We start from the raw sequence: 23,579 nt of genomic DNA on the forward strand, positions 1-23,579 counted from the left end.
CATTAACATTTCACATTCACAAATTCTCAACCAAAAAAAAAAAAAACAAAACAAAACAAAAACAAAAACAAAAATATTCGCATTCACATCATTCATACTTCACTAAGAATGAAATCCTTATAATCACAAGTGATCCAAAATTTTAGCGGATAGAAGGACAAAATTTAAAACAAGAAGTGATATAAAAAAAATAACGTATCTATAATCATTAACCAATACTCACTTCTTTCATTAAAAGGACTATTGAACTACTTTTTTTTTTCCTTGGGTAGGGGCTCCTATATATATTTTTGTAAGCCAATCACTTCAATTGCCCCTAGGCATAACATAATTTTTTTTAAGCTCATATATATAAAAGATTAAGATTAACAGTAAGCTTTATAACTCGGTCGCATAGCCTACTCTACTCTATTAGGAGAGTTAGTGTTTGAATTCTCTCTCCTTATTGTTATAACTAAGATTGTAAATGAACCAAATTATTTATAAATAGTTCGAGCTCATTCGTTAAAAAAAACTAAGTTTGAACCCAAGTTTAGGCTCAATTATTAAAGGAATCAAGCTCAAAAATAACAATGTGATCATAAACATGATGCTCAATTTGACCATAAAAAATATTATAGTTTAATATGTATAATTATCTAAAAGTATATCTATATATACTTTAAAAAAAATTATTATTTGTAGCTTATTGATAATATAATTAGTCAATTCTTAGTAAAAATTAATCATAATATATGAAAACTTAAAATATTTTAGTCATGATTTTTCTATAAATGAAAAAAGAAGCTCATGAACAAACTTGAACATGTAATTTTATATATGATGAGCTCGAGTTTGACTCATGTTCGAAATAAAAAAGTTTGAACTTAATAATTAGCTCGACTCGACTTGGATTGGTAATTTATAGCCTTAGTTGTAACTATGGAATTATACAAAATAAAAAATAAAACAACCACAACCCTTGGAAAAACAATGTATAACTCTGGCTCTACGCAAAATATAATATATCATACCAAACTAGTTAGATAAATAAAGTAGGAAGGAATCAGTGTGTGTCTATATATATATATATATAATGGTTTTAAAAACTTGCATGTACGATGAAAGAACCAATTTTGGCTTCGGTTTTTAGTTTTTTGGGATTTTACTAGATCGAATTGGTGCCTAGTTCCTAGTTGAACCGGCTGGTCTAATCCAATTTTTAAAATAGTGATATATATATATATATATATATGTAAGGTTGAAATTTTGTCAACCATTTTGTTGGCTTTATTCCGTGCCAAATTTGCTTGTATTTTAGCAATTAGTAACCCTATATTTAGATGGAAATCATGTAAGGGTAGTGTGTGAGAGAGTGTGAAAAAATGCTCAAGATTGTACAAGGATGCAGAGACTCGCAACTGGGACTCACAGGTGACTCGCGACTGGCAAGCCGCCAACTGCAGCACACGAGTGAAGCATGTAGAGAAGATAAACAGTCACACCAGCTAAAGCACTACAAGGCAAAAAGTCCAGCCTGGCCGTTCTGTTAACTCGCTACTAAGTCAAGTCGCAAGGCCAAGCCGCCAGCCAGCTTTGTTTCGGAAAAACTAACTCTTCGCATTCCTTTCTCACCTCACTATATATAGACCCTTATACCCACGAAATATAGAGAGCTTCTAGAGAGAAACCATAGAGAAAAACGAGATTGATTCATCCACAATCTTCACATAGAAACTCTTCAAATTCCTTTACTCTCTTTCTCTCCATTGTTACATCCTTGAGAGGTACATTACCAAAACATTTTCTCACCATACCCATATCTGTGAGAAGGCCATTTAGTGTCTGGGAAGTAGTTAAGAAGGGATCAATTTCATATTGGTTGATGCTATGGTCAAGTAGCGGAATCTAGTAAGCTAAAGAAGAAATAGGTTTGGCGTAACCTCGTTGGAGTAGAAGCTTGGAGGGCTTATGTACATTGGATAGATTAGACTTGAAAGGTCTTCTGCTGTTCATGTATCCCAACTACATCCTTTAATGGATTATTTACCGTTTAGAGGGCGGCGAAGAGGTTTTATGCCAAGGGCTTCGGTTTCCTCTTCGATAACACATCGTTGTGTTGTCCTTGTGTTTGCATCTCTCTTCCCTTAATCTTTGCCATTTAATTTCTGCTGTGGATGTGATTTTATTTGGTTTAGATTGTTTATCAATTCTGTATTAAGCTTATGTTCATATTCCGCGCATTAATTGTTTGATATTAAGCTTGAATTGGTAATTTGTTAATTGGGGGTCTAAATGTTCATAGTGTTTTATACACTAATTGAACTTTCAATTGGTATCAGAGCGGGTTCACTTATATTGTTTTCATTATCTTAATGTGATCATTGACCCCAAATTGAGATGGACCGGTCTCAATCTTTAAATGCTCCACCATATTTTAATAGTAGTAATTATGCCTTTTGGAAGTTGAGGATGAGAGCATTTTTGTGTTCTATAGATGAGGTTGATTAGGATGCTGTTGAAATAGGTTGGACAAAGCCAGAGGTAGCCAAATCCACATGGGATAAGGCAGCCCTCGTGGCGTCAAATGCTAATAGCAAAGCACTTAACGCAATTTTTTGTGGTATGTCCCCAGATGAGTTTCATCGGATTTCTCATATCACCATTGCCAAGAAAGCATGGCAGATTTTCGAGACCACTTATGAAGGTACAAAAAAAGTTAAGGACACAAAGCTACAGATGCTGACTACCCAGTTTGAGGAGCTCAAGATGAGCGAGGATGAGTCCTTTGACTCTTTCTATAGTAAGCTAAATGAAGTGGTCATCGGCAAGTTTAACTTGGGAGAGAAAATGGGGGACTCAAAAGTTGTGCGAAAAATTCTTCGTTCATTGCCGGAGAGCTTTTGTGCAAAGGTGACTACAATTGAGGAGAGCAAGGACCTTGATGAAATCAAAGTCCAAGAGCTGATTGGTTCTCTCCAAACGTATGAGCTTTCATTACCGAATCAAAGAAAGAGCAAATCACTGGCTCTTAAGATGATAAATGAAAGGGTAAAAGCTCATGGTTCATCGGATGAGGATGTAGTCAAAAAGGATATTGCCTACCTTGCAAAGAATTTCCGCAAATTTCTAAAGTTCAAGAACAGTGAGAAATTTGGTGATAAAGGGAAATTCATGAGTTCCGGAAAGGAGAAGAAGGACTTCAAAAAGAGAGAAGGGAAGGAGTCCCAATCTACTCAAGGAGTCACTTGTTTTGAGTGTAATGGACAAGGCCATTTCAAAAAGGAATGTCCTAATTACCTGAGATCGAAGGGCAAGGCGTATGCCACCACTCTCAGTGACTCAGATTCCTCCACCTCTGATTCGGAGGAAAGCTGTGATGAAGAAGCGAATTTCTCAACATTCATAACTGTTGCTCATGTTGAGTCTTTGGAGGACTTGAATTTGCTTGTGGAAGATCTTGGGGAGCATAGTGACGAAGAATCCATGGGAATTGTAGAAGAATTAGATGCTGAAGAATATGAAGATACAGCTGGTCTTCAAGAGAACTACAATTCATTACTTGAGAAGTCAAGAGAATATGCAAGGGTGGCCAAGGCAGCTATGAAAAAGATGAAGAAAGCTGAGGAGGACTATAGAAGTCTTCTAGTGAGATATAAGAAGGCCAAGCGTGAAATAGAGACACTAAATGGCAAGCTAACAGAAGCTTACACCAAGGTGAAATTCCTTGAGCTTGAGGTGATTCAAGCAAATGCCAAGGTAGAGTGAGTCTCCACAAAGAAGTGAAAGTTCAATAAGTGTATAAAATACCTTGAACATTTAGATCCCCAATTTATAAATTACCAATTCAAGCTTAATATCAAACAATTAATGTGCAGAAAATGAACATAAATTTAATACAGAATTGATAAACAATCTAAACCAAATAAAATCACATTCATAGCAGAAATTAAATGGAAAAGATTAAGGGAAGAGAGATGCAAACACAAGGACAACACTCGATGTGTTATTGAAGAGGAAACCGAAGCCCTCGGTGTAAAAGCTCTCTACCGCCCTCCAAGCGGTAAACAATCCACTAAAGAATGTAGTTGGGATACATGAACAGCAAAAGACCCTCCAAGCCTAATCTACCCAATGTACCTAAGCCCTCCAAGCTCCTATTCCAATGAGGTTACGCCGAACTTATTTCTTCTTTAACTTGCCGGATTCCGCTATTTGACCATAGCATCTACCAATATAAAATTGTTCCCTTCTTAACTGCTTCCTAAACACCAAATGACCTCCTCACAAATATGGGTATGATGAGAAAAGGTTTTGATAATGCACCTCTCAAGGATATGACAATGGAAAGGAAGAGAGTAGAGGAATTTGAAGAGTCTTGATCGATGCAAAACTGCAAGTGCACAGTATTGTTGTTTTATAGTAAAGTGATGAGAAGAGTATCGTCCTTAGGAATTGGTAACTTACTTTTGGCAAATACCAAAATTATGCTAATCTCGATTTTATCTAGAGAAATCACTAAGGTTTTTGTAATTGGAATTCAAAATAAAATCAATTTAAATAAAAGATACGCAGAAGAAAAGAAAGATGTTGCTTGAAAATCAACTTAATGAGAAAGAAACTTCTAGGAAATCGATTTCACCTAATACCTCACTATGCTTTACTCATCTTGCTAATTGAATTTAATTCTCTCTGTTTGTTAGCAATCTCCAAACTCTTCCAGAAGCCTCTTTTGACAGTCAATTGGAAACATTCTTGTTCATCAATTTACACAAGAGTATGCAATTTAATAAAGTAAGAAAGCATTAAGACCAATGATTTAATACTACATAGGTTCATACAAGTCTTTCGATCTCTATATTTACCTATGCTGAAATATTCAAGATCTATCCTATAATTCCCTCTTTCAACAGCAAATCACAAGATTAAAATCATCTAATTAATGGCCAGTTAATTAGAAGCAATAAGCTTAGAATATATCAAACAAACATGAAGAGAAATTGTTCAAATTAACATAAAAAAGCAAGCATAATTTGGAACTAGATTACATCGTTTTCTTAGAATAAAGAAAATTTAGTTCATGCTAAAAATTAAATTCAATATAAACGAATTTACCATAATTTTTCTGAGAAGATTTGAAGGAAAAATTGAACGCAAAAGAATCTTTTTCAGTGTCTTTTCTGCTTCAGCCCTCTTTTCTAATTCAGCACTCTTTTCTGCTTTACTGTTCAGCGCCTCCTTTCTTTTTGTTCAGCCCTCTATCTTTCTTTTCTGTTTCAGTGCCACTTCTTCTTGTCTTCTGTTTCAGCGCCACTTTTCTTTCTTTTCCGTTCAGCTCCTCCTATTTCTTTTCTGTTCAGCCCTTCTTTGTTTGTTAAGCGCCTCTTCTTCTTGTCTTCTAGCGCCTCCTTTTTTTGTTTTTCTTTTAGCCCTACGTTTTTAAAGGCAAGCCCAAAACTTGTTGCAGCCCAAAAAGCCCAAAACATTTTGCTCAAAAAGCCCAAAACATTTTGCTTTAAAAGCCCCAACGTGTATCACGGAAATGAGAATCAACAACTCTAAAATTATCAATTTTTCCAAAAGTTTGAGCTATTGGAAAATAGTAAATTTAATTATTTAACCATATAATTTTATTATTCCCCGTTATGTGTGGGTTCAAACTACCTTTTAATAAGTACGACATAATACTTGAGATTTTAAATAATTAAGAGGTAGGGTGGAGAACACAGTGATCGAACTCAAAACCCCCAACTCTGATATCATGTTAATTAAGTAACTAACTGTATATTAGAAGAGTTGCATAAAATGTTTTTTTTTTTTTTGATAGGGTATCATAAAGCTGGTATAAAGGCAAAGACCAAAATAATATTATGCGTGTTTAAATACTGGACCTGTTAAATGGATAAAGACATAAAGGTAGTCACTATCAATACCTTATTCAGAAAAGCGTACCATATATATAATGAAACCCAAAAGCAGGTTTCTTTTTTTTTTTGTTTTTTGGTAAACAACCCCAAGCAAGTTTCAGTTTCTTTTATATCTATTTCCACATATCTGGTAGATTAAATTTTAAACTTGTGCTTTTATCAAGTCATAAAAAATATATTTGATTAAGAAAAGTCAAAAGTGTGTATATTTATTCCCAGCATTTAAATATTCGAATAGAACATTGAAAGTTCAAAAACGTGTAAAAACACCTTTGAACGTTTAGACCCCCAAATTAAAACTTAATCAATTCAAGCAATATGTCAAACAACAAGTGTGCGGAAACTTAACATATGCTAACATACGAAATTGATTAAATACTATCTAAGCCATAACAAATTAAAATCCACAGCAGATAATTTAAAGGCAGAGATAGAGTAAGGAAGATGCAAACACAAAGACAACACGCGATGTGTTATCGAAGAGAAAACCGAAGTCCTCGGCGAAAAACCTCTCCGCCGCCCTCCAAGCGGTAATCAATCCACTAGAAAATATAGTTGGGATACAAGGACAGCAATAGACCCTCCAAGCCTAATCTACCCAGTGCACCTAAGCCCTCCAAGCTTCTTGCTCCAACGAGGTTGCGCCGAACCTTTTTCTTTTCTAGCTTCCCGGATTCCGCTACTAGACCATAGCATCAACCAATGAAGATTGGCTCCTTCCTAACTGCTTCCCAGAAATCCAAACAACTGTCTCATAGTGATGATGATGGTGAGAACCAGGTTTTGTATAATGCCTCTCAAGGATTTGACAATGGAGAGGAAGAGAGATGAGGAATTTGAAGAGATTCTAAGGTAGAGATTGTGGGTGAAACAATCTGGTTTTTCTTTAGGGTTTCTCTCTCAAAATTCTCTCTGGAAGCTCTCTTTCAATCGTGGGTAATAGGGGTATTTATACTGGAGTGGAGAGGAATGTGAAATGTCAGAATTCTACAAAACAGGGGTGGCTCGCGGCTTGACCTCGCGGCTTGACTGAGTCGCGAGATCCAGTCGCGAGATAACCGTATGGCCAGTTGTCCTGTTTTGTCCTGTAGTGCTCCAGCTAGCAGACTGTTCACCTTCCAGCATGCTTGGCACGTGAGGTTGCTTCTGGCGGCTTGAAGCCGCGAGTCACCCGCGAGACCCAGCCGCGAGACTCTGTTTTCTTGCACACTCTTGAGCAAACTTCACTCTATCTCACTCACTACCGTTACATCAAACCCACCTAAATACAGGGTTACTAAATGCTGAATTACAAGCAAATTTGGCACGGAATAAAGCCAATTAGATGGTTGAATAAATTCAACCTTACAATCTCCCCCTTTGGCTATTCCGTGACAAAACCCTAAAACAGACTCTAGACTTAACATGTGAGTTGGGAACAGTTGAACAAAACTCACTCACACCTAACTCTAGAAGCTGTGAAGCAGTTGAATCATATGAACATAATACTCCTGAAACACAACAATACACCATGATCATTGTAAGCAGAAAATTATAAAATGCATATGAAACAGGCAATATGTGATCAAGCAAAGATGGAGTTATGAAACAAACCATGGCTTGATCAACCAAGTGAACACCACAATGTAGTGATCACAGTGCTCATTCACACTTGGAATGAACACAAGGACATACAAGTTGACATGCACAAGGCAAGACACTTGTATGCTCAACACTCAACCAATGCATATCACACAAGGCATATGCATCTAGGAACAATCCTACAAGGGCACAAGAGTGACAGTACATAAACCAAAATGCATAACATTTAGATTAAAGTACTGATTTCAACATAGCATAAAGGCTGCATTAAGCAAGGTACATACCATAAAGCCTACAAACTATGCAATAAACATAAACCCTAAAAGCTTACATAAGCACATGGGTACAAACCACACACATCCTGAATAACAGTTTACAAAACAACATAAAGTGAAAACTTAAGCTGAAGAAGAATGTAAAGACACTCCCCCTTAGGTAGAAAACACTCCCCCTCTGATCATGCCTATCTCTCCCCCTTTTTGTCATGGAATAGGCTAGTCATCCTCTTCCAGCTTTCTCTGAATCTGATCCAATTGGGTCTGAAGAGAAGTAAACTTCATATCCCACCGAGTGCTTTGATGGTGTAGAGAAGCTGTGAGCCCAGACATCTTTGTATTCAAGTCGTGGACAGAGGATACAATACGTTCAAGTTTCCCATCGAGGGAGAGAGTGCTAAACGGAGAGTCACTGGGAGATGCAGACGTTTCTGGTTTGGCTCTCTTCCGACTATGTCCAATGCTCGCATTGAATGTGCGCATGTTGATTGGACTCGGTTTGGACATAGGGGATTCATCATCCATGGGATAAACTCCCTTGAGCTTCAAGATCCGGGAAATTAGACTGCAAAAGGGAACGCATATCCGAGACTCATTTCGAAGAACCGTTTTTCGCAGAACATGAAAGATATGAGCACAGATGTCTATTTCCACATCAGAGATTAGATCATGAAGAAACAAGGCCCGTCCAAGGTTCATATACCCAGTGCTGGACAAAGGGTACAAATTGTGAAACATTACAATCGTAAGCACTCTAAGCTTTGGAGAGAGAGAGGAAACACTGATGGACTTGCCATTGGGCGAGAACTCCAAATCTGGACCAAGACTCTCTTTAAGAAGCTCCTCATCAGGGCAGAGATCATCGTAAACTGGCGAATGTCGGAAAATGGGTCTGTTGATGTGAAGAATTTCGGCCAGATATGCAGGAGAGATAGAAAAGCTCTTTTTCCGAACCCAGCACTTAAGTTCATCTCCTTCCACAATTGCGTTGGCATAAAACTCTTTTACCAACTCCTCATACGCGTCATCCGGATCAGAGAGAAGGTAATTCCAATCCTTGTGAGCGAACCATTTTAGAATGTCAGTGTCATGAAGGGATGACTGATCCAAAGCTCTCTCTAGTAATGGTGTGGCATGAAGAAAGAAATTCTCATAAGACTGATAGGCTGCATATGATCTGAACCTGTCGGGATCGAATCTCTTTGATGAAGAGCGAGTCCCTCTTGGTGGAGGTGAGAAATCATCAACGTCTATGACCGGTTCCTTCCCTTTGGAACTTCCTCCTTTTACAGCAGCTTTCTTAAATGGTGACATGACCAGTCTGCAATATGAACAAGGAAAATGACAGAACACAATCCAACAAGCTTTATTAGCAGAGGGTTAGTGGAAATATAGGGACAATGAAGAAACCCTAACATCTGGATGATAATGGTCAGAGAAAATCAATGAGGGACACACAAGGTCCAAATCGAACTACACCGTAGATGAAGATCAAAAATAACCACAGAATCAGCTGAAAAAGGACCCACATTCAACAACACATCAACATGAAACCACACAGGATCATAGTAAAACACTACAACAACAGCAGATCAGACACAAAAGAGCAAACCCTAGCTAAGCACATGATGAAGAACACAAAAACCATCCAAAATAAACTAGCTCACAAACGGAAACACAAGTTTCCATAAGCTAAGCATGGATAAAGAGAAATGGTTGAGCGAGAAACCCATCACAAAATCACAAACAAATTGTGAAAAATCCAGAGGGAAAACCATAACAACAAGTACAATAGAGTTCAAGACAGAAATATCATACCTGTTAGTCGACGAGTTTGATCTGAAAGAAGGCAAACAAGGGAGATCGAAAATGGAGACACGGTGGGATGGGTAAGAGCAGATGAAGAAGACAATGAACAGTCACAAAAAGATCGAGGGAAAAACAAAAAGTTTAAAACTGCCCTTATTTCTGCAAAACACGCGTTTTTCGCGACTGGATTAAGTCGCCACACAGTCGCCAGCTCAAGCCGCCAAGGTACACAAGAACAAAAATTTGAAAAAAATTTCTAAGTGTTTTTCGCGACTGGAAGGTCTACCCGCGAGTAAGTCGCGAGCTGAGCCACGAAAATCTCTGAGTGAACCTCGCGACTGGACCTTCCACCCGCGAACAAGTCGCCAAAAATGACCAACGACGGTGCGACTGAGGCTCGCGACTTGACACACCCGCGACTGAGCCGCCAAAACAGGGCAAAACTGGCTTTTTGAAATTTTCAGATTTTTCAAACAAAATACTTTCCAAAAACACCTAAAACACTCAAAAATCTTTTTGTGCTTGAATTAACAAAGATTGAGCATGTGAAAACACATTTCATCAAGTACAATCACACAAATGAATATGGCATTTATTGAACAAAAACTTGTGTGTTGTGTGTGGATATCAACCATGAGATAGTCCGTCGTCTAATGTGAAGCTTCAATGATCAATTCAACCAAGGCATACACAATTAGCACTAGATCATGTGACCCATCTCAATTATAGAAATATGTATATATGACCTCCCACATAAACTTGATAACATGATTTGGAGCTTTACATTTGACTCCACTTTCAATCAACACAATTGATCTTTTTGATCTATTTGAGACAATCACCTCTCATTGTGAGAGTGATATATGATATTTCACTTTAATGAATAAGCCTTTGGCTTTTTGAATAAACATTGACTTCAATATAAGGTCGCTTACCCTTTTTCCTAGTCAAATACTAGAATGTGCGACAGGCTTTTGCAGCTCAATATCTCTTTTCATTTGGAGATTTACATTTGGTGAGCTCTTTTTAACAAAACAAAAATAAAGAGTGGGAAGATATATAGACACAAGTCTATGCAAGTCTCAAGATCAACAAAACCATTCACTAATCATTCATGACAAGTTTGAAGATCTATTTACAACAATCACAAAGATTTCAAGATTTTTCCCACAGAGATATACGTGCATGAAAACAAGTAATGTTCGAAAATGCACAAAGCCATTAGCACAAAGGTACAAGGCAAAACAAGTTTTGAGACAAAATCTCAACAAAGTCAATCAAGCTTTTTGATTTTCTAATTTTTATGTGGTTTTTGGATTTTTGACATAAAAGAAGAAAAGCGATTGAACAAACAAAGAAAGAACCAACAAAAGTAACAGAAGGACAAACAGACAATAAACATATTGCACAAAGGTTTAACAAGGAAGTGTGTGCCACATCACAAGCAAATGTATCAAATTAGAAATATGTGAAGCACACAATACACAAGAGAATCAAGGAATTGTACCGACACCAATGGTCTTACGGAGTGATTCAAACCGTGGACCATCGAGAGGCTTGGTGAAGATGTCCGCCTTTTGATTGTCGGTGTGTATGAACTCAAGACACACAACTCTTTCCTCTACCAAATCCCGAATGAAATGGTAGCGTATCTCTATGTGTTTAGACTTAGAGTGCTGAACAGGATTCTTGGAAAGATTGATGGCACTGGTGTTGTCACAGAAGACACACATCGTTTCTTGAGGAATTCCATAGTCATGAAGTAATTTCTTCATCCAAAGAAGCTGAGTGCAGCAACTTCCAGCAGCGATGTATTCTGCTTCTGCAGTAGATAGAGACACTGAATTCTGCTTCTTGCTCATCCATGAGACAAGATTGTTACCAAGATAAAAACAGCCGCCTGAAGTGCTTTTCCGATCATCTACACTGCCAGCCCAGTCAGCATCTGAATACCCAGCAAGACAATCATTTGAGTCTTTTGAATACCACAGACCATAGTTTGCAGTACCATTCACATATCGAATGATTCGCTTAGCAGCAGTCAGATGAGATTCCTTCGGATTAGCTTGGTACCTGGCACAAACGCCCACACTAAAAGCAATGTCTGGTCTGCTGGCTGTAAGGTAGAGCAAACTCCCTATAATGCTCCTATACAATGTAGGACTTACTTCAACTCCCGACGAATCCACATTCAGTTTAGTGGAAGAGCTCATGGGGGTGGAGGCATGTTTTTTGGATTCTAGACCAAACTTCTTGACAATGTTTCTGGCATACTTTTCTTGAGATACAAAAATACCCTCCTTCTGTTGTTTGACTTGAAGACCCAAGAAAATGTGAGCTCCCCCACCATACTCATCTCGAACTCCTTCTTCATCTCTTCAGAAAATTCAGTAGCACGATCTTCGATGGTTGCCCCAAACACTATGTCATCTACATAGACTTGTGCCACAAGGAGATAACCTTCATCATTTTTGACAAACAGAGTTCGATCTGCATACCCTCTCTTGAAACCTCTGTCTAGAAGATACTGTGTAAGACGATCGTACCAGGCTCTAGGCGCTTGTTTTAAGCCATAAAGGGCTTTCTTCAATCTTAGTACATGATCTGGAAAATGAGGATCTTCAAATCCTTTTGGTTGCTCAACAAATACTTCTTCATTTAGATATCCATTCAGAAACGCGCACTTTACATCCATTTGATAAAGTTTGAAATTCAAGGTGCACGCAATGGACATGAGGATGCGAATGGATTCGAGTCTTGCCACCGGAGCAAAAGATTCATCAAAATCCACTCCTTCAACTTGAGTGTATCCTTGAGCTACTAACCGAGATTTGTTTCGGATTATCTCTCCATCTTCATCAGTTTTGTTCTTAAAAATCCATTTTGTCCCTATAACATGAATGTTCTCAGGCCGTGGAGCAAGTTCCCACACATCATTCCTCACAAACTGATTCAGCTCTTCATGCATTGACTCAACCCAATTCTCATCTTGAAGAGCCTCTTCAACCCTTTTTGGTTCAAACTGTGCAAGATAGCAGTGATATGTTACATGATTCGCTAGCAGAATGTTTCCTTTCCTGAGGCGAAGACCGTCATCAAGAGATCCTATGATGTTACTTTCCGGATGATTCTTGATAACTCTTGAAGATGGCCTTTTTGAAGTGGATACTTCCTTACTACGAGAGATAGGAGGATGAATTTCAGGAGGAGTAAGAGGGCTTGAGGTTCTAGACATCGATCTCGTTTCCATTCTTTGGTTGATTGGAGTCGATTCTACTTCTGGTATAGGTTCTTCACCTTCTATATCCAAAGCTTCTACCTCAACATCTGTCTCTTTGGTGCTTGGCCCTTCTACATCATCAATCATTTCCACCTTAGGTAAGGCATCATCAATCTTGACATTTATGGACTCCATCACAGTCTTTGTTCTCTTGTTAAACACTCTATACGCTCGACTTGTAGTAGAGTAGCTAAGAAAAATACCCTCATCACTTCTCGCATCAAACTTCCCAAGATTCTCTCGATCATTTAAGATATAGCATTTACTTCCAAACACCCGGAAATACTTCACTTTTGGCTTCTTCCCATTCCATATCTCATAGGCAGTCTTCTTTGTACCAACTCGAAAGAAAATCCTGTTGCCAATGTGACACGAGGTGTTGACAGCTTCTCCCCAAAAATTTTGAGGTATTTGCTTGTTGAGCAACATGACTCTTGCCATCTCCTGAATCACACGATTTTTTCTTTCTACCACTCCATTTTGTTGTGGAGTTTTGGGAGCAGAAAATTCTCTCTTAATTCCATTCTTTTCACAGAAGGACTCGAATCTTGCATTCTCAAATTCCCTCCCATGATCACTTCTAACTTTGGCTATTGGAATCCCTTTTTCATTTTGTAGTTTCTTGCACAGAATCTCCAACCTCTCACAAGCTTTCTGATTTTTCTCTAAGGAATTCAACCCAAGTGTATCTTGAGTAGTCGTCCACAATAACCATAATGTATCTCTTTCCCCCTAGGCTTTCAGTTTTGGTAGGCCCCATTAGATCAACATGAAGTAACTCCAAGCACCGAGAGGTGGCTATCACATTCACCTTGTGATGACTTGCCTTAGTTTGCTTCCCCATTTGACACGCACCACAAACGGTCTTCTTCACTTTTCCAAATTTAGGAAGTCCCTCGACTGCTTCTAGTTTGGAGACTTTTGATACTTGTTTGAAGTTGGCATGCCCAAATCTATGATGCCACAACTCCAACATATCCACACGAGCACTTCTGCAGGATATGGGTGCCGTGGGAACTATTCCATAACAGTTATCTGTAGTCCGATTTCCTTCCAAAACCTGAATCCCCTCTTCATTGATGATCACACATCCCTTCTTAGAGAATTGTACCAGAAAATCATCATCACAAATTTGAGTGATGCTCAGCAAATTCGCCTTCAGCCCTTTTATGTACAGCACATCTTTCAACAACGGCAAACCAGGTATCTCAATGGTTCCTTTGCCTAGGACTTGAGCATGACTTCCATCACCGAAGGTCACATAATCACCAACCTTTTCTTTGAGTGTCTTAAACAGAGACTTATCCCCTGTCATATGGCGAGAACACCCACTGTCAAGATACCACAAACATGCATTAAACACCTTCAATGAGGTATGCACAAATAGGTTCACATGTGACAGACATTCTTGACCTTCAAACACAAACTCATCATCAGTTTTCATGCTTCTTTCATATTGATTTTTCATTTTCAGATTCTCAATCATCTCACACAACGTTCTATTCTTTCTTTTATATTTCTTAATCAATGATTTAGATTCAGATATGCTACTATGTAAGACATGATTCTGACTTTCAAGAAATTCCAGCATGTGAACAAATACTCTAGCATGTTTCTTAGTTTTTAACAACTCTACAAGATCATCAGTAAGACACCTTTCAGACATATGCATAGAGTCATTTTCACACACACTCAAGCTATGATTCAGCATGGTATAAATCAAAACAATCAACCACAACACAGGGGTCTAGGATCACACTTAGGTAGTAAAACCACAACAAGTGTACCTGCTCTGATACCAATTGAAAGTTCAAAAACGTGTAAAAACATCTTTGAACGTTTAGACCCCCAAATTAAAACTTAATCAATTCAAGCAATATGTCAAACAACAAGTGTGCGGAAACTTAACATATGCTAACATACGAAATTGATTAAATACTATCTAAGCCATAACAAATTAAAATCCACAGCAGATAATTTAAAGGCAGAGATAGAGTAAGGAAGATGCAAACACAAAGACAACACGCGATGTGTTATCGAAGAGGAAACCGAAGTCCTCGGCGAAAAACCTCTCCGCCGCCCTCCAAGCGGTAATCAATCCACTAGAAAATATAGTTGGGATACAAGGACAGCAATAGACCCTCCAAGCCTAATCTACCCAGTGCACCTAAGCCCTCCAAGCTTCTTGCTCCAACGAGGTTGCGCCGAACCTTTTTCTTTTCTAGCTTCCCGGATTCCGCTACTAGACCATAGCATCAACCAATGAAGATTGGCTCCTTCCTAACTGCTTCCCAGAAATCCAAACAACTGTCTCACAGTGATGATGATGGTGAGAACCAGGTTTGGTATAATGCCTCTCAAGGATTTGACAATGGAGAGGAAGAGAGTGAGGAATTTGAAGAGATTCTAAGGTAGAGATTGTGGGTGAAACAATCTGGTTTTTCTTTAGGGTTTCTCTCTCAAAATTCTCTCTGGAAGCTCTCTTTCAATCGTGGGTAATAGGGGTATTTATACTGGAGTGGAGAGGAATGTGAAACGTCAGAATTCTACAAAACAGGGGTGGCTCGCGGCTTGACCTCGCGGCTTGACTGAGTCGCGAGATCCAGTCGCGAGATAACCGTATGGCCAGTTGTCCTGTTTTGTCCTGTAGTGCTCCAGCTAGCAGACTGTTCACCTTCCAGCATGCTTGGCACGTGAGGTTGCTTCTGGCGGCTTGAAGCCGCGAGTCACCCGCGAGACCCAGCCGCGAGACTCTGTTTTCTTGCACACTCTTGAGCAAACTTCACTCTATCTCACTCACTACCCTTACATCAAACCCACCTAAATACAGGGTTACTAAATGCTGAATTACAAGCAAATTTGGCACGGAATAAAACCAATTAGATGGTTGAATAAATTCAACCTTACAAACATGTTGGCCTAAAGTACATGCAGTAGTTGGTTTGTGATCTAGACAGTATCTAGACAGTAAGGAGTGTTTGCGGCTGATCTTTTAAGCTGCTTGTTCTTTGTAATATCTCTGTATTTATGTTCCAAAAATTCTTGCTTATTCATCAAAAGAAAAAAAAAAAATGCAAGAGTCTTAAATTTCTCAAGCAAAGTTTCAATGCACTATCAAGTATATATAAATTAAATTCTAGAACATGGAACGTTGCCTAAGAGAAGCAGGGGAAACCAGCAGTGACCACGACCAACCTGCTGAGGAGGCACAGTCAGAGGGTTTCATTCCCAAAACGCTTGCAGGAAACCAGGTTTAAAACGGTAACGGAGGCAGGGGAAAATTTGATGAGTCAATATCCAACCACAAATATACAGAAGGTTAATTATTCTCTCTGCGAAATGGCAATAATTAATTTCGAGATGAACTATGAACCAAGAGTGGCATCCTTCGGTCCTATCCATCATGGTACCCCAAAGTACCAGCTAGGAGAGAAGTACAAGCTTATACTGACATATGAGTTTATCAGAGGTGGCGGAAACGATATATTGAACACTATCTACTCATTTCTTTGTTTTATTTTTAAATTTTTGTAGCTTTATATACATACTAGTTGTTAACACAAACAAAATAATAAGTTTTTTGAAAAATTAACCAAGTCTCAAAAGGGTTCTTAAGAGAATTTGTTATTAGCAATGAACACAATATGATAATAGTGTTTTTTTTTTTTTTTTTTTAAGTGAAAATCTAAAAAAATAAATTAAATTTTTTTCATAAAAAAGGCCTTAAGAATTCTCCGAGAGTCGTGATTTCACATGGGTCATCCCAAGGCCACATCATTTTATAAGTTCTTTACCTTGGTTTTGAAGTTGTAATGCAAGTCTAATAGAAGTTAATTAGTGTGATTGTACTTTCTGATTTGATGTAATGCATGTGGATTTTAAAATAATTGTGTCAGCTGGAGTTTGTGCGTAATGTCTGTTAAGTGTTATATGTAATCAAGTTAAAAAAAAAAAAGTTAAAAGATGAATATATACTGGTTTTTTTTTTTTTTCTTTTCTTTTCTGAATATAGATGAACACATTCTTATACAAAATGCTGCCTATTGATAATTTTAATCTTGCAACCAAAAAAAAAAAATTGCGTTAGGTGAATTGCATCAACTTAATGCTACATTCTTATCATTGTACAAAGTCCTGGGCTATGTTGCACAGACATGGACACGGGGATACGGCAATTTTTGAAAAATAAGGACACGGCGGTTAAATAATTAATTAAATTTTATATTTAGGCATATTTTTTTTATATTTTTAGACATAAAATACGTTTATGTCTAGAATTTAAATTATGTAAGAACTACAAATAAGTAAACTAACACCCAAAGTAGTACAATAATACACATAAAATATTTAGAGTACAAACCATAAAAGGATAACAAGTTCAACATCAAATAAATAAATAAACATTATAGTAGGACACCTAAAAACAAAAATCACTAAATTCATAATAAACATTATAATTTATGAGACAAAACAAAAGGCTGAGTAAAGAAACACAGTAACAGTGACACTGGGATGGTGAGATTGTGAGAGTGGGATTAAAAAAAAAAAAAAAACACGTTATAACTTATATAAATAAGTGAGTAACAGTACACCCATGACCCATTCACCAAATTAATATTTGGAAAAAAAAAAGAGAGAGAGAGAGAGAAGAGAACTAGAGAAGAGGTCGAACCTGTTGTCCACACCAAGAGAGAGAGAGATCGAAAGGGATACGGCACGGCGTCGACGTTTATGCAGCTCGCTGATCGGCCCGATCTAGCTCCGACAAGGGACAAAGGGCAGCAGCAGCAGGCAAAGGTTAGAGATAGGGTGGGTTCAGAACTTAAGATGTGGGTTTTAGGGTATATCACAAAATCAATGGTATTGGTAAGTCCATCTGTCAAAATTTGTGATTTTCTTTTCTTTTTTTCATTACTAGCATGTCAAAGCTGTGTCAGAGAAGCGAAAAAAAAAAAACAAAAAAAACAAAAACAAAAACAAAAAAACACTCGCCGGACACCGGAATCCGGCGAGTCATACCCGTTTTGGTGTCCGACACCGACACAATGCCAAAAATGGTGTGTTCATGCAACCTAGGTCCTAGGCTCTGATCCAACTTATCAAGGGGAAAATGATGGTCTCCATTTGAAAGTGATCTATGATTCAAATTAAATTTTATAAATTTAAAAAAAGTGTACAAATTGTCAATCACTTAAAATTTTGACAAGGCAATTTGTAGAATGTTAAATCTAAAAAACAAATTGTGCAATGGAAAAAATAGAGAAAACTTGATGTAGAGAGGATCCTGGGAGCACACTCTGAATACCGATGGTGGTTTATCTTTATTTATGTGGCCTTCTAAGCCCAATGGCTGTTTTTTTTTTTTTTTTTTTTTTTTTTTTTTTTTTTTTTTTCAGACAACTGAACGAAGTAGATTAGTAAATGAAACTTCTTATCCAAAAGAATTGTTGAATTATTTCAATTAAAAATCCAATTTTTTTTTTTTTTAATTTCGGAAAATGTAAGCCCTCCATACAGGCTCGATGCAAAGAGGCAAAACAAATGAATAGGAAGAAGTGGTAAAAGAAATTAAATTTATTGGTTTGATTCCAGTGCTATTATTACTAACATAATCTGACAAGTTTTCTTTGAACCTAAAAAAAAATTCTGGCAGGTTTCAATCGGCATAACAGAACTCTTCCTCTTATAACATAATGAGTAGCCAAAGAGAAAAGGCCACTGAAAATAACCTTAATAGATTTGAATGACACAACGCTCATCCTCTTTAATGCTTTTCACTTTTATGTCCGGGTGCCTTAATCTAGCCACCATTCTTTCCTTGATATCTTCCAAAGGCACTCCAGGAAGAGCAACTAGGGAAGTTTCCTAAAAAACTTAATATCCTGTGAGACGAGAAGGGAATTGCATATAGAAAAGTGGGGATCCTGCAATTTCTCTCTTTCAGCTCCTCTTTGTTCAGATTTGAATCTCTCTGGTCCATGAAAACCATTTTGTCTACATCAAATGGGTGTTCTTCAAACTCAGCCAAAATCCCATAAGCCACTCAGTAACCAGGATTATAGGGCTTGTCATACTGAACAAGGCATCTAGAAAAGCCAGTCACAACGAGAACCATGGCAGCCTGAACTGTGAAACTATCATTGCAAATCAACAAAGATTTAGGCTCCTAAGGAATAACCTTGATAACTTTAGCTTGGTGAAACTTGACACCATTTGATATGCATTTTTGCAGTATTTTTTACTTCAGCTGCTTCTGAATAACCCTTCCACAAACGTCTATCAAGGTCCTTCTCTGACAGATCATCAATAAACACAGCAGCTCCAGTCTCCAGAACAGGTAGTTGCAAGGCAATCAAGTAAGTCCATGCACTCCTAACCATGTATGATGACAGCGCATGTGCTAGGCTAGAGTACACATGAAGTTCACACAATGATTTACGCAATATGAACTTGTGTGTGGCATTCTAACAAATAGTTTGTGCGCAATACTGAATTAAAGAAATTTCAAGAGAATTGGATAATATAATTTGGATGTTGTACCCCTGTCATATATGTGTCGTACTCGTGTCTTACAAGGGACGTCGTACCAATTGTTTAATAATATAATTTTTCAAAAATTACTTGTGTCATGTCCATACTCGACTTGTGTCCCATATCCGTGCTTTCTAGGGCAGAACACATAGACAATATGAACAAGCATGAAAGCACCAAAGCCCTACTTCAAGATTTTGTTCATAACACGTGTGAAAATAAGAGGTCATAAATCTGGAAACCTAATAAATTTTTCACAAAGTTTGCAAATCAAACAAATTTTTTCACAAAGTTTGCAAATCAAACAAATTGAAAAAGGTGTCACAAATATAATTTTTGTATTAATCAAGTAGTGAAAATCTCTGTTTCGATTCTTTTACAAAAGAATACTCATCTGATTCTATCTTCTTTGAACTTGACTTGAGCAAGAAATCCTCTTGACTTTGGTTGGAAGATGAATCGAATTCTTAGGACAGAATTTCTCCAAAGCTTGGTCTTCTTGAAAACTTTCTTTGAACAAAAAATCCTCTTGACATTTCTTGACTTTGGTTGGAAGATGAATCGAATTCTTAAGACAGAATTTCTCCAAAGCTTAGTCTTCTTGAAAACTTTCTTTCAACAAGAAATCCTCTTGACTTTGTGTTAGGACATATGTGATTCAATCTTAGGAACATATGTCACTATTTTATGTAATTGGCTAATCTTTTGACAAAACGCACTTTACTTATAATTGGGTAGATCTAAGATGTGTTTAATGCTTCAAGAAATAAGGTTTCAAGTTCAAGTGTTAAATCCATGCAAGTCTATCCAAGAACCAAGTCAGAAAGTGTTGTTCATTAAAACTCGATGGCTAGTATCTATCGAGACTTAGAGCTGTCTGAATCCCATGGCTCGACAACAGCTCGACAGATAGGGTATTTGTTGAGGTTTATGAAACTCAGATTTTCGAGTCTGTTTTTCGTCGAATTCGTGATTTTATGTTTGGGCTTTCTTTTCTCACAACCCTAAATATATATAAGGATTATTTTAAGGGCTGAAACAGGTGACACACACAATTGCACAAAAGCACAATTCAAGGAGTGTGACCGGAAACCTAGTTTGCCCTAGTTCTTGAAGAAGTTTCTGTGTTTGTACCCCGTACGGTTTTGTAACCAAGCAACTTCATGATCTTTATCGTGTGATGAACAGAAGAACTTTGCAACCAACATCCTTCTTTAGTTGGTGATCAAGTCGCGTATTGAGATTCGCGTAATTGGTTATTTACGTACTGGGAGCCGTGCATTGAAAAAGAGAGATTGTCACTATAGAACAAGTCCAATTGGGTATTGGGGTAAGGGTTCAACTGTAGGTTGGTATAAGGTACTAAGATTCATTTACTTATAATAGCTTGTTTTGATAATAGTGGATTCTCGAGAGTGGTGACCTTAAAATCACCCGTTGGGTTTTTGCCGTGTAGGTTTTCCCCATTCGTAAATAAATCACCGTGTCAATTTATTTTCCGCTGCATACTCAGTTTAATTGGTAATTTGTTTGTGCTACCACGCTTCTTGCATGTTAATTTGATTAATTAATAAACTTGGCCAATTAATCAATTAATTTATCACAAAGGAGTCAATACATTTTTGGTCTATCAAGTGGCATTAGAGCAGGCATATTCTGATTAGGTTTTAATCTTTTCTGTGTGATCCATTGACCCCTGTTTGTCATGGATAGAGGACAGTCTCTCATTATACCTCCATTATATGATGGCACTAACTATGCATACTAGAAAGTACGCACAAGAGCTTTCTTGCAGTCTTTAGATGAGAAAATGTGGCAAGCTGTGGAGATAGGCTGGACCAAGCCTACGGAAGCGCCGGCCGATTGGGATGATGCTAAGATCAAGGCGGTAAACTTCAACAGCAGGGTATTGAATGCTCTATTCAATGCAATCACAAATGAGGAATTCAAGAAGATATCCTCCACTGAAACTGTGAAGGAAGCATGGACCATCCTCCAGACAACCTATGAAGGAACCAAGGCTGTCAAATCTTCAGAGGCTCCCTATAAGCATTGAAGAGATTAAGATGGAGGAAGATGAGTCGTTTAATGAGTTTTATGCCAAGCTCAAGGACATAGTGAACTCAACGTTTAATCTTAGGGAAACCATTCTTGAACCCAAGATTGTAAGAAAGGTGCTTAGATCTCTATTCGAGAGATTCCATGCCAAGATCACCACGATCGGGGAATTAAAGGATATCGACAAAATTCCTTTAACTAAGCTAGTTGGAAATCTGCAAACCTATAAGTTGGGTTTGACAAGGATCGGGAAATCGAACAAGAGCAAGATGAAGTCCTACATCACCTGGCAATTCAAGAAGGTCATGAAGAATGCCAATGCAAAGAGCTTCAACAAGGACCGTAGACAGTCAAATTCTTCTCAATCTAAGAGCCAAGACAAAGGGAAGAAGGATGCTAGGGATAGTGGTCAGTATACTGTTTCCTCAGGACCAAAGTGCTTTGGGTGTTATGGTTTTGGTCATATGAAACAAGAGTGCCCTACATACCTCAAGACCATTGGGAAGAGCAAGACACTTGCTACTACTTTAAGCGACACTGAGCCTAAGGATGATTCCAACAATGAGGGTGACAAAATCCTGAATGCTTCACTGCCACTTTCAATCCTACTGAGGGGATTGTTGAAGATGAAGTGGATGAAGAAGAGGAATTGGTGGAGTCTAAGTTTGAGAAGATGGATGAACAAGATGACATCCACACAGTTTATGCAAAGTTGTACAAGGTCTCAGAAAAGCATGAGAAGTTGTATAGGTTGACCACCAAGAAGCTTAGTGATGTGGAGCTTGAGCGAGAGAAAATCTCTACAAAGTTTGATAAAGCCAATCAAACTATTAGAGCACTAAGATTTGAGAACAATTTCTTGGCTGAGAAGACCAAGAAGCTTGAGGCAGAACTGTTCCAAGTCAAAGCTCAGCTGAAAAGGACTTCAAGTGCTAAGCTCGATAAGATACTTATTCTTCAGAAATCTACTTCTGATCGAACCGATTTAGGGTACGATTTCTCTTCTCCTAGTATTGCTTCTACTAGTACTACTGTTTTTGTTCCTCCTGCTAATAATATTGAAACTGAGAACAATACTGTTAAAAATAACTTAGCTAGTGAGAACATAGACAAAGGTAAATCTATCTTAGGAGCACCCCCTAAGCAAGATAAGAAAGAAGTTAAAAACTCTAGTGCTAAGAAGGCTAATTCTCAAAAGTCTAAACAGAAGAAGCAGCATCTCTGTCATCACTATGGAGCAGCCGATCACACTCGACCAAATTGCTACAAATGGCTAGCCACTCAATAGAGGAACGGCATGATTGTATCGGGAAACCAGAATCAATTTCCATCATCTTTTGCTCCCCTTAAAGATCTTCTTAAAGCCCTTATGTTTCTTTCAAACTTGAACAGTTTCAATTCTTCCCCCTCACCACCAGATTAAAGGTTCACTAAATGAAAAGGTTCTTCCAAGGTGTAAAAGGAAAAGGGTTACAAGTGATTCTGTCACTTTTTCTCTCTCCTCTTCTTGTTTTTGTTTGCATTACTTGTGTGTTTTGCTTTATTGTTTTAAGTCAATCTAGTTTTATACATTGCTTTGTTTAATTTGTTTTTGTTTATTTTCTCTTCAGTTTTGGTTTATTTTGTTTTTCATATAAAAATAAATAAATAAATAATTGAAAAATCAGAAAAATACAAAAACAGTGTATGTTTGTGTACATTGGTACTTGTGTACCTTGGATGGCCATTGAAACAGAGTTTTGTGGCTCGTGTTTGTGATGAGTAAGGTTAAGTGATCTCTTGTACTTAACACTTGTATCACTCTTTTTGACGGGAAGAACTAGAAAATCCTAAAAGAAAGGCATAAATAACCATCTCACCACTGTTGCCTGTCAATCATAAAATGACATTTGCATGCTTTGGCATTGTAAAAGTAGAATGTCAAATGCTTAACATAATTGAGTTTTCTTTTCTATCTCTTATATGCCCATGCATGGTTTGCTTAAAAAGAAAAATATGCAAAGAAAAATAAAAAGCAAAAGAATAAAAATGTTTTATATATTATTGAAGCATGTATTCTAGGAGATGTGGGAGTTATAGGATGTACCTTGAAAGTGATAGTCCTCATTAAACAATTATGATTGTGTGTGAGTTAAAAGT

The 23,579-nt window shown here is 37.6% G+C and overlaps 1 pseudogene; it reads right to left on the reverse strand.

The window, feature by feature from the left end:
- Positions 1-18,581: 18,581 nt before the first annotated feature.
- On the reverse strand, positions 18,582-19,217 carry LOC115970218 (annotated as a pseudogene).
- Between the last annotated feature and the right edge of the window lie 4,362 nt (positions 19,218-23,579).

This window comes from Quercus lobata, chromosome 12 (assembly GCF_001633185.2).
Source record: "Quercus lobata isolate SW786 chromosome 12, ValleyOak3.0 Primary Assembly, whole genome shotgun sequence".
NCBI lineage: Eukaryota > Viridiplantae > Streptophyta > Magnoliopsida > Fagales > Fagaceae > Quercus > Quercus lobata.